This window comes from Callospermophilus lateralis, chromosome 5, assembly GCF_048772815.1.
Source record: "Callospermophilus lateralis isolate mCalLat2 chromosome 5, mCalLat2.hap1, whole genome shotgun sequence".
NCBI classification, from domain to species: Eukaryota; Metazoa; Chordata; class Mammalia; order Rodentia; family Sciuridae; genus Callospermophilus; species Callospermophilus lateralis.
Window position 1 is genome coordinate 125,210,847 of NC_135309.1, and position 15,773 is coordinate 125,226,619.

General features: G+C 37.5%; 1 pseudogene; it reads right to left on the bottom strand.

Moving 5' to 3' along the window:
- Nucleotides 1–14,110: 14,110 nt before the first annotated feature.
- Nucleotides 14,111–14,196, bottom strand: LOC143400552 (U6 spliceosomal RNA; annotated as a pseudogene).
- Between the last annotated feature and the right edge of the window lie 1,577 nt (nucleotides 14,197–15,773).

The window sequence follows — 15,773 nt, forward strand, 5'->3', positions numbered from 1 at the left end:
GTTTTTCCTTTTGACATATGGGTTGTTCACATATTTGTGAATTTTCCTCTCTGTGTGTGTGTGTTTTCCTCAATGCTTTCAGAATCTCTTTTTCTTATTGCCTTATGAAGGTATAGTTATAGTGTATCTTTATGAAAACATATTTAGTCTGTTTGGAGTTGTTCAGACTCGATCTGAATATTTGTTTCCTTCCACAAATTTGAAGATTTTTAATCACTCTTTCTTAAAATAGGTTTTCTACTCTTTATTATTTCCCTATTCATTGTATGAATTTCATATTTATATTGGCTCAATTGATGATGTCCTGAATGTGCCACAGGCTTTCCTCACTGTTTTTCCCCCTCTTTTATTCCTCTAACTGAATTATTTCAAATGATTTTATTTGAGTTCACTGATTCTTTCTTCTGCTGATTGACTCTGCTATTGATACTCTCTTTTGTATTTTTTACTTCAGTCATTGTGTTCTTCAGCTCCAGAATTTGCTTGGTTCTTTTTGATAGTTTCTTTCTCTTTGTTGAATGAATTGTTTTGTTCATGAATTGTTTTCATTGTCTATCTGTGTTTTCTTATAGCTCACTGAACTACTTTAAGATTATTATTTAAAATTCTTTGCCAGACAATTCATAAATATCTGATTCTTTGTGATCAACCATTAGAGCTTTTCTCTATTTTTTTCTTTCAGCAATGTCATGTTTCCTAGATTTTGTGAGTGTGAGTGTATGTGTGTATGTTACTTGAAAGTTACTTTGTTGGCTCAGCATCTAGAGCAGGAATTATCTCCTGCAGGCTTTACTGACTGGCTTTAGGAAACACCTTCACTAGTCAACCCAGATAGAGATTCTAGGAGTCTCTCAGATCTCTTATATGAATATGCTCACCTCCTTCCTCACATTGCAAACTTAGGGTTGGGTGCCTTCTCTTGATCCCACAAACTGACACTGGGTGCTGAAAATCTCTGTTCATTTTCCAAAGGACAGTGCCTCAGAATGTTTGAAGTTTTATACCATCTTCCAACTCAGAAGAGTCTATTTGACTGCTGGTATGAAGGGAATACTAAACTGGCTATTTATAGATAGGACAGTGGTCAGAAAACTTGTTGATTAGTTGAAGGAATTCTACAGGTAAGATATCTAAGGGTTTATAGGAAGGATTCTTAGGGGAGTCCATAAGACTTTGAGTGGGATCTACATTGGTTGTTGAGGTCTGCATACTATTTGCTGTGAGCCCCTACCCCTTTTCCCTGCTCTTAACATCTTCAGATTATTTACCTTTGTCAGTCTCTTCATTGTTCTGTATAGAAGTGAGAAAAAAGTGGGCCTCTTGGGCAGTGTCCTGAAAAAATAGATATGCTAGACAATTGCTTCACTCTTGTTTTCCCCAAGGCAGAAATCTTGGGCCAAAGGACTGTCTCTTGGTAATGAGTCATGCTACCTTAAGGGAAGGATGATGCAGGTAAAATAAAATTATTCATACCCTCTTGAATTTATATATTCTTAGTTTTTGTTTTGTTTTGTTTTGTTTTTTGTTTGTTTTTGTTTTCCTCCACTGGGTGCTGGAACTTCTAAGCTGACTTCCTGAAATTCCATAAAAGTAGTTCTCTTTATGAGTGATTGTTAAAATTGGTAGTTCTAAGGAAGATTAAGGGATGGAACTTCCTATTCTACCAATTTCTAAATGTCATTCCATTTTTTATCTATGTCCTTGAATATAGCTTTTACTATGTTAGGCAAGGCCAATAAGCTGCCCCTCTTACTGTCCACAATGCCCACACTGAACAGTGCTATCATCACATCAGCACCATGGGGGTGGGGACGGAAAACATTGCTCCTTCCAACCTGCCCCATCCTCTCCTAGAATAGAACCTATGTTACAGATCTGGAACTAGCAAGGGAAGACGGTAACTGCCAGTCCTTATGGACTGCTCTACCAATCCAGTGAGGAATTGCTGCAATGTGGATATGAGAAGGATGGGAACAGTCCCTGTTGTAAATGATGCAGACTCCACTTTTCTCACTGAGATGGAATTTATTTTCTTGTGTAAACTCTTATCAATTTATTGTATGTCCTTTATGTCAACTTCCAGTAACTGTTTTTTTCCTCCCATAAAGACAGAGCCTGCCAATTTTTTTTTTTTTTATGGAGACATTGCAGAAGGATCACGAAATTTTGCCTAATTGATTTTTTCCTGTAATGGTTACAAACTGCTAATTTTCAATTCCAACAATCTTTCCAAATTCACCACTCAGCATTTGCCATTCTCCTATAAACAAGAGGTATCCTTTCTTCTTCATTCTTTTTCTTTATTTATTACCAATATGAATTAGTTCCTTTGCCCCTCCCCCAGTGGTTTATATTTTATTACTGTTCAGGAATTTTCTGCTCAATTTGTCCAGATTAGGCCAGTGGTGGTCCCTTTAAGTTGGATCTTGCAATCTTGTACATTGTGTTTTTGGAGGGTGTTTGTTTGTTTGTTTGTTTACTTTGTTTATTGAGATGTTATAAACTCATTGTACTTATCCTACCTCAACCAGTTTATTTCAGGGAGAAATTGTATTATAAACTGTTAGCTTTTCATTACTGCAGAAAATACTTGCGATAATAAGATTCTAAAGAGAAAAGGTTTATTTTGAATCACAGTTTTAGAAGTTTCAGTTTATGGTTGGTTGACCCTATTGCTTTTGGGTCTGTGGCATAGTTACACATTACAGTGGGGGACACATGGTGGAGCAAAGCAGTTCCACCATTGTGGGACATGGAGAATAAAAAACAGACTGGGGTCCCAGAACCTACTTTGACAATATGCCCCAATGACCCAAAACCTCTGAGTAGGCCCTAACTCATGTTCCATCACCTCCCAATATTACCATGCCGGTAAACAAGTCCAATAGTGTCATGATAGAAAAAAAACTGGGCTTTGGGAGCACATCTCAAATCCAAATTACAGCATTTCTTCCTGGGTCCCAAAGACTCATGTCCATCTCACAATGCAAAAATGCATTTATTCCTCCTTTAAGAGTCTCTAGAATCTTCACTATTCCAGCATTGCTCGAAAGTCCAAAGTATCCTGTGAAACTCAAGACAAACTGAGTTATGAGCCCTTCTAAAAATAAAAGTTACATATTTACAAGATGCAATGGCACAGGGTAAACATTCCTATTCCAAAAGGAAGGAATGGTAAGATAGCAAGGAAAGATTAGACTAAAGCAAGACCAAACCCAGCTGGGAAAACTTGTAAGTCCTAAATCTCCATGTCTAGCACTTGGGGCACACTGTGGAGAGATGTGGGATCTGAAGGGTTTGAGCAGTCCACATGGCCACTCTCTTGAGTTGGCTTTTGCTTACTGCTTACGACTTCCTTCAACAGGTATTCCACATTCCTAGTATTTCTATCTTCTTGAGGTCTTCATTACAACTTTGGCTTCAGTCTCACAACTCCATGAATTGCCTTATCAGTAGCTACATGCAGGGACTGATTCTATCACAAACCGACCCCAAAGGTTGTCCTTTGAAATTTTAGAATCTTTAATGGCCTTATAACTCTTGCATTCTGCATGCCTGTAAAATCAGTATGACATGGATGACACCAATGTCTTTCACTGTCATGGGAGAAGACATGATTCTAAAGAAGGGTCCAAGGAGTTCCCAGAGAGAAGGAGGGACTTGAATCATGACCAGAAATGTTTCTAGCATACGTGATAGAAAAGAATTTCAGCATGCACCGGTTCAAGATAATTGCTTCAGAAAGTAGATACATATTCAAGGGAGATAGGGCAAACAGGACAAATATCAAGAAAGAAATCTTTGGAGTAAACCAATGAATATCCTTTCATGGAGAATGCTGGCTATCTCCAGAGGAAGAGATAGTTACCCATTGATGTGGAGGGATGGTTGATAGTGGCTAAACTAAAGGTGGAGGCTGAGTAGAGCTACAAGATTTCTTGTCAGCTTTCCCTGTGCTTACACATTGCTCTCATGTCAAAAGGGTATAGATTGCAGGAAGAGACCAAGGGCAGGATGCTCAGGAGTTGTAATTGTTCATGGGTGCTTTCTGCATTTCAGCGGATCATGGGTGTTTCCTTTGAGACTCATTATCTCTCTCCCTTTATTCTCAGGTTTCTATTTTACCACAAGCATGAGCCATACCTGAACCAGCTGAACTATGGCTATAGTGAATTCTGAGTACCCTACCACCTGATTGATAGAGATCTGTTGTAGTCAGCTTTTTGCTTGCTGAGACCAAAGGACCTGACAAACCATGTACAGGAAAAAAAGTTTATTTGGGCTCATGATTTCAGAGGTTAAGTCTGTAGCCAGTCAACTCCATAGCTCTGGGCCTGAGGTGAGGCAGAATCGTGGTTAGAAGGGCATGGCCTAGGAAAGCAGGACATGTTAACTAGGAAGCAGAGAAAGAGGAGGTATTTCCACACAGCAGGGACAAAATATAAATCCCAATGACAGTCCCTAGGGATCTACTTCCTCTGTCACATCCTGCCTGCTTACAGTTACCACCCAGTTAACCCATATCAGAGGATTAACTCACCGATTAGGTTATCCTGCTTATAATCTAATCATTTCGCCTCTGAGCATTCTTGCATTGTTTCACACATGAGCTTTGGGGGAGACACCTCATGTCTAAACCATGAAGTTCTGCTCCTGGCCTCCAAAAGCTCATGCTCATGTCATGATACAAAATACATTTAGTTCATTTCAAGAGTCCCCATAGTCTTAACAGTTCTAGCATTTCCTAAAAGTCCAGTCCAAGTCCAAAATCTTATCTGAGACTTGGATGTTTTCCCCTATGAAGGTCAAAAGCAAGTTATATATGTCCTATATGTAAACATTTCCATTCCAAAAGGGAGAAATAGGGGCCTAGCAATAAGGGACAGTACCAAAGCAAGACCAGAAAAGAAGGCCCGAAGCTTCACTTACAGACTCTGGGGCCCATGGCATTGTGATGTTCTCCCCAAAGCACTTATGTAGCCCTGCCCCTGTGGCCTTGCTGATTGCAGCTCACATGTCCTCTTTATTGGCTAATTTCTGCTTGATTACTGCAGTTTTCCTTGGCAGTCATCCCACACGAGTGGCATCTCTTAATCTTGAGGATCTCCACTGAAGCCTCAGCTTCCTTTTCACACCTTCATGCATCACTCTCAGAGGGACTCCAGCCCTGCTACACTTTGCCTGGTCTTCCATGTCTTCCTTTGAAATCTTGGTAGAATCTTCCATGACCCTCTAACTTCAGCATCCTGAATTCCTGCAGAACCAGCACTGTGGTTGATGCCAAGGTCCGTCACCGTCTTGAGCAGCAGCCAAACCCGCTGGGACCATGATGAAACTGCCTCTGAGTGCTTGGGTGGCTAAGCATGGTGAAAAAATTTGCTAGGCCACCCTTGTGCAAGAAGTGTGCCCCCACTGTATCTTCTTAAATGAATTATTGCTTTTATATCCCTGAACCTGAGATGAGTGTGGTATTGCCAGTTCCTGAGATGTCCTCAAGCCATCTTTTCTTTTTTTCTTTCTTTTTCTTTTTCTTTTCTTTTTTTTTTTTTTTTTTTGTCTCTGTGCAAAGTGGTTAGCATCTCTTTAGTAACCGTAGTGTCTCTAACAACAAGAACTTCCTTAGCCCCAATTTCACTCACACTTTTCTGGCAAAATTGAAAGTTTTCAAATATTTCTCCTTTGATTTCTGCTCCTGATTATCATAGCAAATGTGGCTAAAAACTGCTGCCTTGAAATGTCCTCTGCCTGATTAATTAGTTCATCACCTTTAAATTCAACCTTGTAGAAAGTCTCAGGATATGGGAAAAATGTAGACAACTTAGCCAGAACAAAATATGAATGACCTCTAGTCCAATTTCCAGTACAGTCTGTCTCCCCTGAAACCTCATGAGCCAATCTTTACTGTCCACATCCTCTTAGCATTCTGGTCTTTTGAGATTTCGGCAGAATTGCTCATTAAGCTCCTCTTACAACACTTTACAGCTTGTATAGTTTGCTTTTCTAAATTTTTGAAAATTCCTCTCCCTGCAAACTAGCATCCAAGGCTACTGAACCCATGGTCAGGTTAATCAGCAACAACCTCAGTTCTTGGTACCAATTTCTATTTTAGTCACCTTTTTCATTGCTGTGACTGAAAGACCTGACAAGAACAATATAGAGGAGGGAAAGTTTATTTTGGCTCATGGTTTGAGAATTTCACTCCATGGTTGGCCAACCCCATAGCTCTGGGCCCAAGGTGAGGTCAGAACATCATGGTAGAAGGATGTGGCACAGAAAAGCAGATTAGAACATTGAAACCAGGAAGAAGATAGAGATCTCCTCTCACATGGAACAAAATATAAACCCCAAAGATATTTCTCCAAAGACCTACTTCCTCCAGCCATACCCTACCCACCTACACTTACCAGCTAGTTAACCATATCATTGGATTAATCCACTTATTAGGTTATACCTCTCATAATCTAATCACTTCTCTTTTGACATTCTTGCATTGTCTCACATGTGAGCTTTTTTTTTTTTTTTTTAAAGACAGAGTGAGAGAGGGGAGAGAGAGAGAGAGAGAATTTTTAATATTTATTTTTTAGTTATCGGCGGATACAACATCTTTGTTTGTATGTGGTGCTGAGGATCGAACCCGGGCCGCACGCATGCCAGGCGAGCGCGCTACCGCTTGAGCCACATCCCCAGCCCACATGTGGGCTTTAGGGAGACATTTTATATCTAAACTATGACAAGATACTCCCCACAAATAACACTCTAGCTATTTCTGGACAAACAAATTACCCTGGGATTCTCTTTTCAAAAGACTTTGAGCATGAAAGTTGTTTTAGTTGGCTTTTTCACTGCTGTGACTAAAAAATATGACCAGAACAACTGTAAAGGAGAAAAAGTTTATTTGGGTATTTCTGGTTTCAGAAGTCTCAATCCATTCCTCAGGGCTTGAGGTGAGGCAGAACAACATGGCAGAATAGTGTGGCAAAGGGAAAAGGCTTACATGATAATCAGAAAGCAGAGAGAGACTCCACTCTCCACATACAAAATATATACCCCATAGCCACACCCCCAGTAATCCCCTTCCTCCAACCACACCCCACCTGCCTCCAGTTACCACTCAGTTTACATCATCAAGGATTAATTCACTGATTATGTCAAGGCTATAATCCAATCATTTCTCTTCCAAACTTTAGTTCCCTGTTTCACACGTGAGCTTTGGGGAAACACCTCATATCCAAATCATAACAAAAGTCTTTGAAACAGATTTGCATTTCTACATATCTGAGCCTATGATAACTATGAGTTGGCCATTTTCTGGGTTCTCTTCAGGCTTTTTTCTATTGTCCCAATGAAAGCACTTGACTTCTTTTTAATGGTGTTAATGTCCTTAGCAACTGCACCTGCCTAGCTGCAGGTTTAAATGTGATCCTTTTCTAGCCAAACTACAAGTTTTCCAAGTCTTTCAGCTCTGTTTCTTTTTGCTCCTGATTCTCACTGTAAATTGGGCTAAAAGCAGCCAGTAATACCCATGGTACTACCTGTATGCTTTCCTGCTTTTCTACCAGATGAAAAAGTCCATCACCTTTAAGCTCAACCTCCCACAACAACTGAATAACCAGAATGCAGACAATCACTTTGCCATGGTTTAGTACAGTCAGCCTCTAATCAAATTCCCAAGAGTCCTCATTTTTATATGAAACATCATCTGTGCAATCTTTACACATTTCCATAAGCATTTTGGTCTGTTGAACTCCTCCTGGAATCATCCAGTAAGATCCATTTACAGGCTTCTAGGCTTTTGTAGGCCTGCTTCTCCAAGCTTTTCTAAATTTCTCCCATAAAACAGCTTCAGAGCTTCTTTACACTATCTCAGATACGGTTATACCAACAACCTCACTTCTCAGTACCAATTTTCTGTGCTAGTCAGTTTTCAATTACTGTAATTAAATACTCGAGATAATTTATAAAGAGGAATAACTTATAAACTGGCTTACAGTTTTGAAGGTTTCAGTCCATAGTGAGTTGGCCCTTTTGATTTGGGGGCCTATGGTGGAATATTCATCATCTCATATACTTACATTTCTTTGTGCCAAGAGCAATTCAAAATCCTCTCTTCTAGTTATTTTGAAATAGTCAATGGGGAATGTGTGACAAAGCAAAAAGCCCCTCATCTCATGACTGATTTTCAAAGGGAGAAAAAGGGGGGTCCAGGGTTCTGATATTTCCTTCAAAGTCATGTCCCCAGTGACCAGAAGACATATCAGTATTTCCAAGGTCTTAAAGTTTCCATTACCTCTCCATATCCCCAAATTAGGGACCAAGTCTTTAACATAAAACTATAGTACTGACCAAAATCATCTTCTAAAATACATTGGTGTGATGCTGGAGTGTTTTTTTCTTTTTATTTTTTCTGGACAAAATTAGGAAATTTTGTATATGTACATATTCAAATTTGTATACACACAAAGATATATACATACACATATTTTAAAAATCATGAGTTTACATTGATACATTCAATTCTAACAGTCCCACAGAAATTCTTTTTTTTCCTTTTCTCATTTCACATTTGCATGTCCCTTCTTCCTTAGTGAAAACTTTAGCTCCCAAGAATATCATCACATTATTCATTTGGTCAGTCTTATAAATCATCCAAATTTGTTTTGGAATCTTATTGTCCATACCACTACATAAAACAAACATAACAACAAAAAAGAGTTTAATGATTCATTTGAAATTCTCCCCCACTATCCAGCCCCATCCAATACTATAAATATAAAGTCAAATGCTGTGTTCAAAGTAACTTGAATAAGTGCTTTCTTTTCTTTTCACCCTGGTTATGGTTTTAATTATAAGTACATGTGGGATCATTTGTTTCAGTTTGCTTTACATTTTAGGATTTCTTTTTTTCTTCTCATCTTTATTGACTTATTTTTTAAAAACATGTAAAATGTCACATGCTGCCCCTTTTCATGCCTATGCCTTGGAGGTCAAAAATTTCATTATTTTCTTTGTTACACAAAAAGTAAAACTATATGGTGTGTATACGGGTATAATGTATGCATATGTGTACAGATCTCTATATCTGTATATATAAGTGTGGATAATGTATATTATGTATACATGTATATACACACATACTTTGTAATACCTGTTTTTCCAGTAGATAATGATAACTCCTAAAAAATCACTCCATATCAATTCTTACAAAAGTTTTTTGCTCTTTTTCTTTAAACATGTAAATAATACCTGGTTGTGTGGATGTTCTGTAGTTCACTCAGCCAATTTCTTTTTTCAAGTTTTGTTTTTAATTGACACAGTGATTGTACATATTTATGAAGTAGAGTATGACACATGAATAAATGTACACATTGTGGAATGATTAATTCGGTCAATTAACATATTCATCACCTCACATACTTACATTTCTTTGTGCTAAGTTAAATCTCTGGATTCTCAAAACCCTCTCTTCTAGTTATTTTGAAATAATCAATGCAATGTAGTTACCATAGATAGTCACCTTATTGTGCAGTAGGACACCAGAACTTATTTTTCCAAAATTTAACTTTTGATCAATCTGACATTTTGATAGTTTCCAATATTGTAAAATTATGTTTAATTCTGTGGCTAATCACTTTGTGTATATTTATGTATTTTTGTGAGATGGAGTTGTGTCTTTGAGATAAATTCCAACAAGTATGACTCCTGAGTCAAATAGTAAATTTACGTGCATTTTGTTATATATTTGTTTTCATAGGTGCTAGAGTTTGGATCTTGACTGTTCCTGGGCTGATGCTATTAGGAGGTGGAGCCTAATATGAAATCCTTAGGTGTTAGGGGTGTGCCTTTGAAGGAGATAGTGGAGCCCTGGGTCCTTCCTCTAATTCTTTTGTTTTCTGGCCCTGAGGTGAGAGGTTTGCTCCACTGTGCATCGCCATTGCCACCTTGCATCCCTACCAGAGGCCAAGAACAATGGGCCTACTCAGTCATGGATTCGAACCTGTAAATCAGGAGTCAAAATAAACCTTTTGTAAGTAGCTACCTTAGGTATTTTCTTATAGCCATGAAGCTGATTAACAAAATAAGCCATTTGGCATTCCCAATAGCAATTTACAAGAGTGCTTATTTCTCCACTGCCTCAACAACAAAGTATACTGTGTACTTTTTACCAATTAAATGGGTAAAAATATAACATCTTAGGGTACTTTTGAGTGTGTGTGGCACTGGAGATTGAACACAGGGGTGCTCTACCACTGAGTTATATTCCCAGGCCTTTTATTTTTGAGAAAGAGTCTTGATAAGTTGCTGGGACTGGCCTTGAACTTGTGATTATCCTGTCTCACCCTCCTGAGTTGCTAGGATTATAGGTGTATGCCACCATGCCTGGCTCCCAGAGTGGTTTTAAATCGCATTTTCCCTTATTATAATTGAAATTATGTTTTTATCAACCACTTTCATCTCTTCCTATGAACTTGTCTATTCATGACTTTTGCCTATTTTTCTATAGAAATTTTTATTCTTTCTGTCCTCAACTCTTAAAAATCCTTAGTACATTTGGAATTGGTCCTTTAATTGTGATTTACCTTGGAAATATTTTCTCCCAGTTATGTGTTTTAATTTTTTAAGTATCTGATAGAAATATGATCTCCTCAGTTTTTTTTTAATTTAGTATTTTAAATGGATTTTTATATGCAAACTTTAGGATCAAATTATTGAGAGTCATTAAAGAAACATTGAATGTTTTACTGGGATCACATTATATTTATAAATTAACTTAGGGAAAACCAACATCTTCATGATGTTGAGATGTCCTATCAAAAGGATAATAGTAATACATACACACTTATGATTACAGCAGCACCATTCACAATAGCCAAAGTATGAAACCAGCTTAGATGTCCATCAATGGATGGATGAGTAAAGAAAATGTGGTATATATATATATATATATATATATATATATATATATATATATATACACAATGAAGTTTATGCAGTTATAAAGAAGAATGAAATTATGTCTTTTGCAGGAAAACAGATTAAACTTGAAAGCATTATGTTAAGTATAAGCTAAATTTAGAAAGTCCAGGGTCATATATTTTCTTTAATTTGTGGAAGCTAGAGAGGAAAAGGGGGGAAAGATGAGGGTATCTTATGAATATCGAAGGGAGATCAATAGTGTAGAAGAAGGGACCAGGGGAAGGGAAGGAGCAGAGCGAAAGAGGAGGTAGTGGGTAATGAAACTGAACAAATTATATTGTTGTATTGTGTGCATGTATGAGAATGTAACAAATCCCACTGTTGTGTCTAATTATAATGCATCAAACATTTTTTAAATATCATGATTAATTTTCTCTCCATATTTGATTAAGTTGCTTTTTGGTAACAGCAACTTAAGTGGAGTATGATCATATATTTTACATGTAAACACAAAATTTAGAGGAGAGTTCTCACAAAATGAAAAAAATATATATTATCTTTTTAAAATCCTAATAAAATGACATTTCTGATCTTTTAAAAAACTAAGGATATCTCATCTATTCTAGTCTATTTTTGTGTCTTTCAGGAATGTTTATAATTTTCTTCATAGAAGTTTTGGACATTTCTTATTAAATTTACTTCTGTATATTTTATCCTTGATATCCTTTATTACTATTACAAATGGGGTTCTCTCATTTATTTTCTCTTCTAACTGGTTGTCATTTGTGTATATGAATGCTATCTTATTCTTTTATTGGGTAAACATATAGCATAAAATTCACCATCCTATCAATTTTTGAGTGTATTATCCAGTAATGTTAAGGATATTCATATTGTTGTGAAATGTATTTCCAGGACTTTTTTTTAACCTTATAAAAATCATCCCTGGTCTTTACCTTACATGGTTCCTAGAAGTATATTCAAGAGAATGTGGTAGACTCCCAAAACTCTGACATTCAGGAAGTTCTCACTCTCAGGCTGGTCCACACTCAACCTCCAGCGTTTGTCAAAATTGCCATCTAATTATTCCTGCTAGTTTATGGCTGCATTAACTTTTCAAGTTAAACTGGTTTTGGCCGTGGCTTTCTCCAGTTGTCTCAGGGGTTCAGGGAAAATTCCTAATTTTCAGCCTGTCTACTTCTGTCTTCTAAGGATGTAAATGAAAACTTCTTACGTTTTGATATATTGGAGCCAAAACAGAGTACTTCATACTTCTAAAAGTTGGTGCAAAGATATTCTGACACCAGAACATTTGAGAACCATCGCTTTATGCTATCATTTTCTTCTTTTTTAAGATAAAAAAAAAAGAATTTTTAAAACCAACCTTTTAGCATTTGACTATTGCTCTTTTCTTCTCTGGAATTTTATTATTCTCTCCACATCTCTTTAAGAGCTGTAACCTAAAACAAAGTGCTGTATGGACTTGATCCTTCAGAAGCTTAACTGAAGCAATCCTTTACCTACTCCACACGTGTCCTTTGTCAGTAGAGTAACATAGCATTATGTGTTCCTCAGTGTCCTCAGTTATGTATTTACTCAACTCATCTTATGGTTCTCTGTTAATTACCCTTTGCCACCTCATTTCTAGCAATCTTCTTTTTTGTGGAGAGTTCAATTATTCCTGTCTTGCATTTGTGTGATTTATGTTCCTCAGAGCACTCCCCTGTGTGCCTTTGGGGGAGCTGCCATTGTAAGCAAGTCTAGAGCTTGCCACTAACTGCAGCACGTACTACTTCAAACACACATGGAAAGCTCTAAGGAACCATTTAATAGCTTTACATACTTACAGTAATTTTCCCTATTTACTAAATAGGTAAACTGGTGTCAAAATAATTTTGTTTGGTTTTCATATTTGTTGCCTTTACTTAATATTAACAGTTTAAATTGACTGGCTTATGTTTTTGTCAATTACTCTCATAATTACATGTACATTACTTATTTAGAAAGGTATAATACAAACCCTTGGCTTACCAAGTAATCAGAGGCTAAAATAAACCATTTATGAATTATATCATTGTTATAAAAAACAGAAAATGATGTTCATCCTGAAGAGGTGATCGGTCAAAATATAAAGATCTGTTTTGTGAGCATTTTTTTCTATTATAAATATTATTTCTTCATTCATACATACTTTATCAAGATAAAATCTTCAGATTCAAACTCTTTTAGGAGCTGATAGTTATGTATTGTTTTAGTCCGCTTTTTCACCATTGGGACCAAAAAACTGACAAGAATAATTAGTAAGAGGAGAAAAAGTTTATTTGGGGGCTCATGGTTTCAGGTCTCCACCCATAGATGGCCAATTCCATTTCTTGGGGCTCAGCATGAGGCAGGACATCATGGCAGAAAACTGTGGTGGAGAAAAGTAGCTTAAAACACCATACCAGGCAGGAGAGAGAGAGCGAGCGCCAGAGAGTGAGAGAGCTCTCTATACAACAAGACAAACTATACACTCCAAATGCACATCCCCAGGGACCCACCTTCTCCAGCCACACCATACTTCCTCACAGTTACCACTCGGTTAATCTGTATCAGAGGATTAATTCACTGATTAGGTTAAGACTCCCAGAACCTGATCATTTCACCTCTAAACCATCTTTCATTGTCTTATATATGAGATTTTGGGGGACACATATCTAAACCATAACATGTGCTCATATTGAAAAATGCCTGTAGATTTTATGTTGTAATCTTATTGGCAATTTTCTTGAAAGATTTTATTTACATGTAAATTTGAATGAGATGCTAGTAACAAAATCAACTATACCACATTACTCTATACTCACACATTGTTTCCAAGTGATTGCTCATTCATAAAATAATTACTTCAAGAATTTACAATTGGTCAGCGAAGTTCTCCATTTTTAAATTAATTTTTATTTGTTTTAATTACACTTTGATACATAATACATAAATGGAGCATAATTTCTTATTCTCCCAGTTGTGCACGATGTGGAATCCCACTGGTCATATAGTTAGTTATCTATGTACCTAGGGTGATATCTGATTCATTCTACTATCCCTTCTACCCTCATACCCCGCTCTCTTCACTTCACTTCCCTCTACCTAATCCAAAGTAACTCTCTTCTTCCCTAGCCACCCCCTTTACTGTTGGCATCCACATATCAGAGAAAACAAAAATATGGAACCCTTCACGAATTTGCGTGTCATCCTTGCACAGGAGCCATGTGAATCTTCTATGTGTCATTCTAATACAGCGAAGTCCTCTTTATTCTCAATTGTAAGCATAACTTATGCTAATTCTGATGAAAGAAGCAGATAGTTGAGAAGAAACATGATTGAACAAAGAGGGTATAATCTGATGGTAATAAATTGGGGGATCTTTCAAGGCCTGTTTGTTCAGATTCTTCTTGGCCTCTCTGTGTGGCGTTCCTTTCTTCTGGGTATAAAGCAGGACATCCATCACATGAAGGTCTTATGGTTACAGAGTTGGGGCCTTCTGAGAAACTGAGGCAGTGCAAAGACCTACCCTTCAAACCTCGATTCTTGCAATCCACTCAGATTTCAGACATATGAGTTGATTGCAAGGATAGGAAAATGGAAAGGGGACACTCTCAAGGGAGAAAGTGGCTCCTCTCAGGAGAGGGACAATGTGTCCTTCCTGCACTCCAGTTTTATCCGGGATCCCAGAGATGTTTCCAGAGAGTCCCACCCAGGTCCACCTCTTGATTTTTGGCTGATAGCAGGGTGACATCAGACTTTCAAGTATCAATTGCCGTGAGAATTCTAGATCACTTTGGCCTATGCTGAGCAGTTCTAACTGGATTATTAATCATTTTTACAGGTTTTATGGTTAGGAGGAATTATCTTCCAGAATCTGGTCTGTGAAAAGGATCATTAAAAATCTCTCCCTTCAAAGTAACTTGGCTTCCTCTTATCAACTTATTTCCTTCCTGCATTTCCTTGTAGATAACAAATAGTTTGCTGAGGAAGGTGACATATCTTATCCACTTAGGCCAGGAAGGACTGCAGGTAAATTGCTTTTTGGCAAAGAAAGCACAGGGGATCAGCATAGTGGGCCCATTTTATCGAATTGTTCTGTGAACCTCTTATTCCCACCATCCTCATCTGTCCCTCCCCAAACATTATGACTGACTTTCACTGGAGGTCCTTCAAAGGATGACCTTTCTAGGTCTTACGGCTTGATTGGGAGAAAGAAGTTCTAATTTCTATGACCTGCCTTGGAGGGGAGGAACTCTGGTATCAGTGACACCCACTGGGGAAGAAAGGACACTTCCACTGCCCTTCAGTTGGAAGTATTCAACATGCCACAGTATCATACTTTGGGGGGGGTATCATCCTCTGAACCATGGAAACACTTAGCAATCTATACAGATGTGTAGCTGTTGAGCCTATAAAAACGGTTCCTTTAAAAAAATTATTGGCCGCCTCCATTTCTTATTTACCACCTCCTCTTCTTCATTTGCTGGAAATACTTTTCCCAAGAGGCTATTCTTGACCCCTTCTTTCTCTTTCTCACAATCTTGCCCTTATTACACTATTTACTCCCATAGCTTTAATTATTACTGAATAGCCAGTAATTCTGTCCAATTGGCTAAGCTCCAGACCCACATTTCCTATTGTTTATTGTGCACCTTTGGCTGCATAGCTCTTTGGCATTTTGCAGTTGATATAACTAGAAATAAATTCATATTCCCATGCATAGGTTTATAAACAGAAGGCCAAATTACAAGAAAAAAAGCAAATGCTTCATCAAATAAGGTATGTTAAGAATTTTTCTTTGTTTTGTTTTTCATAATAATAGAAACTAAAGAAGT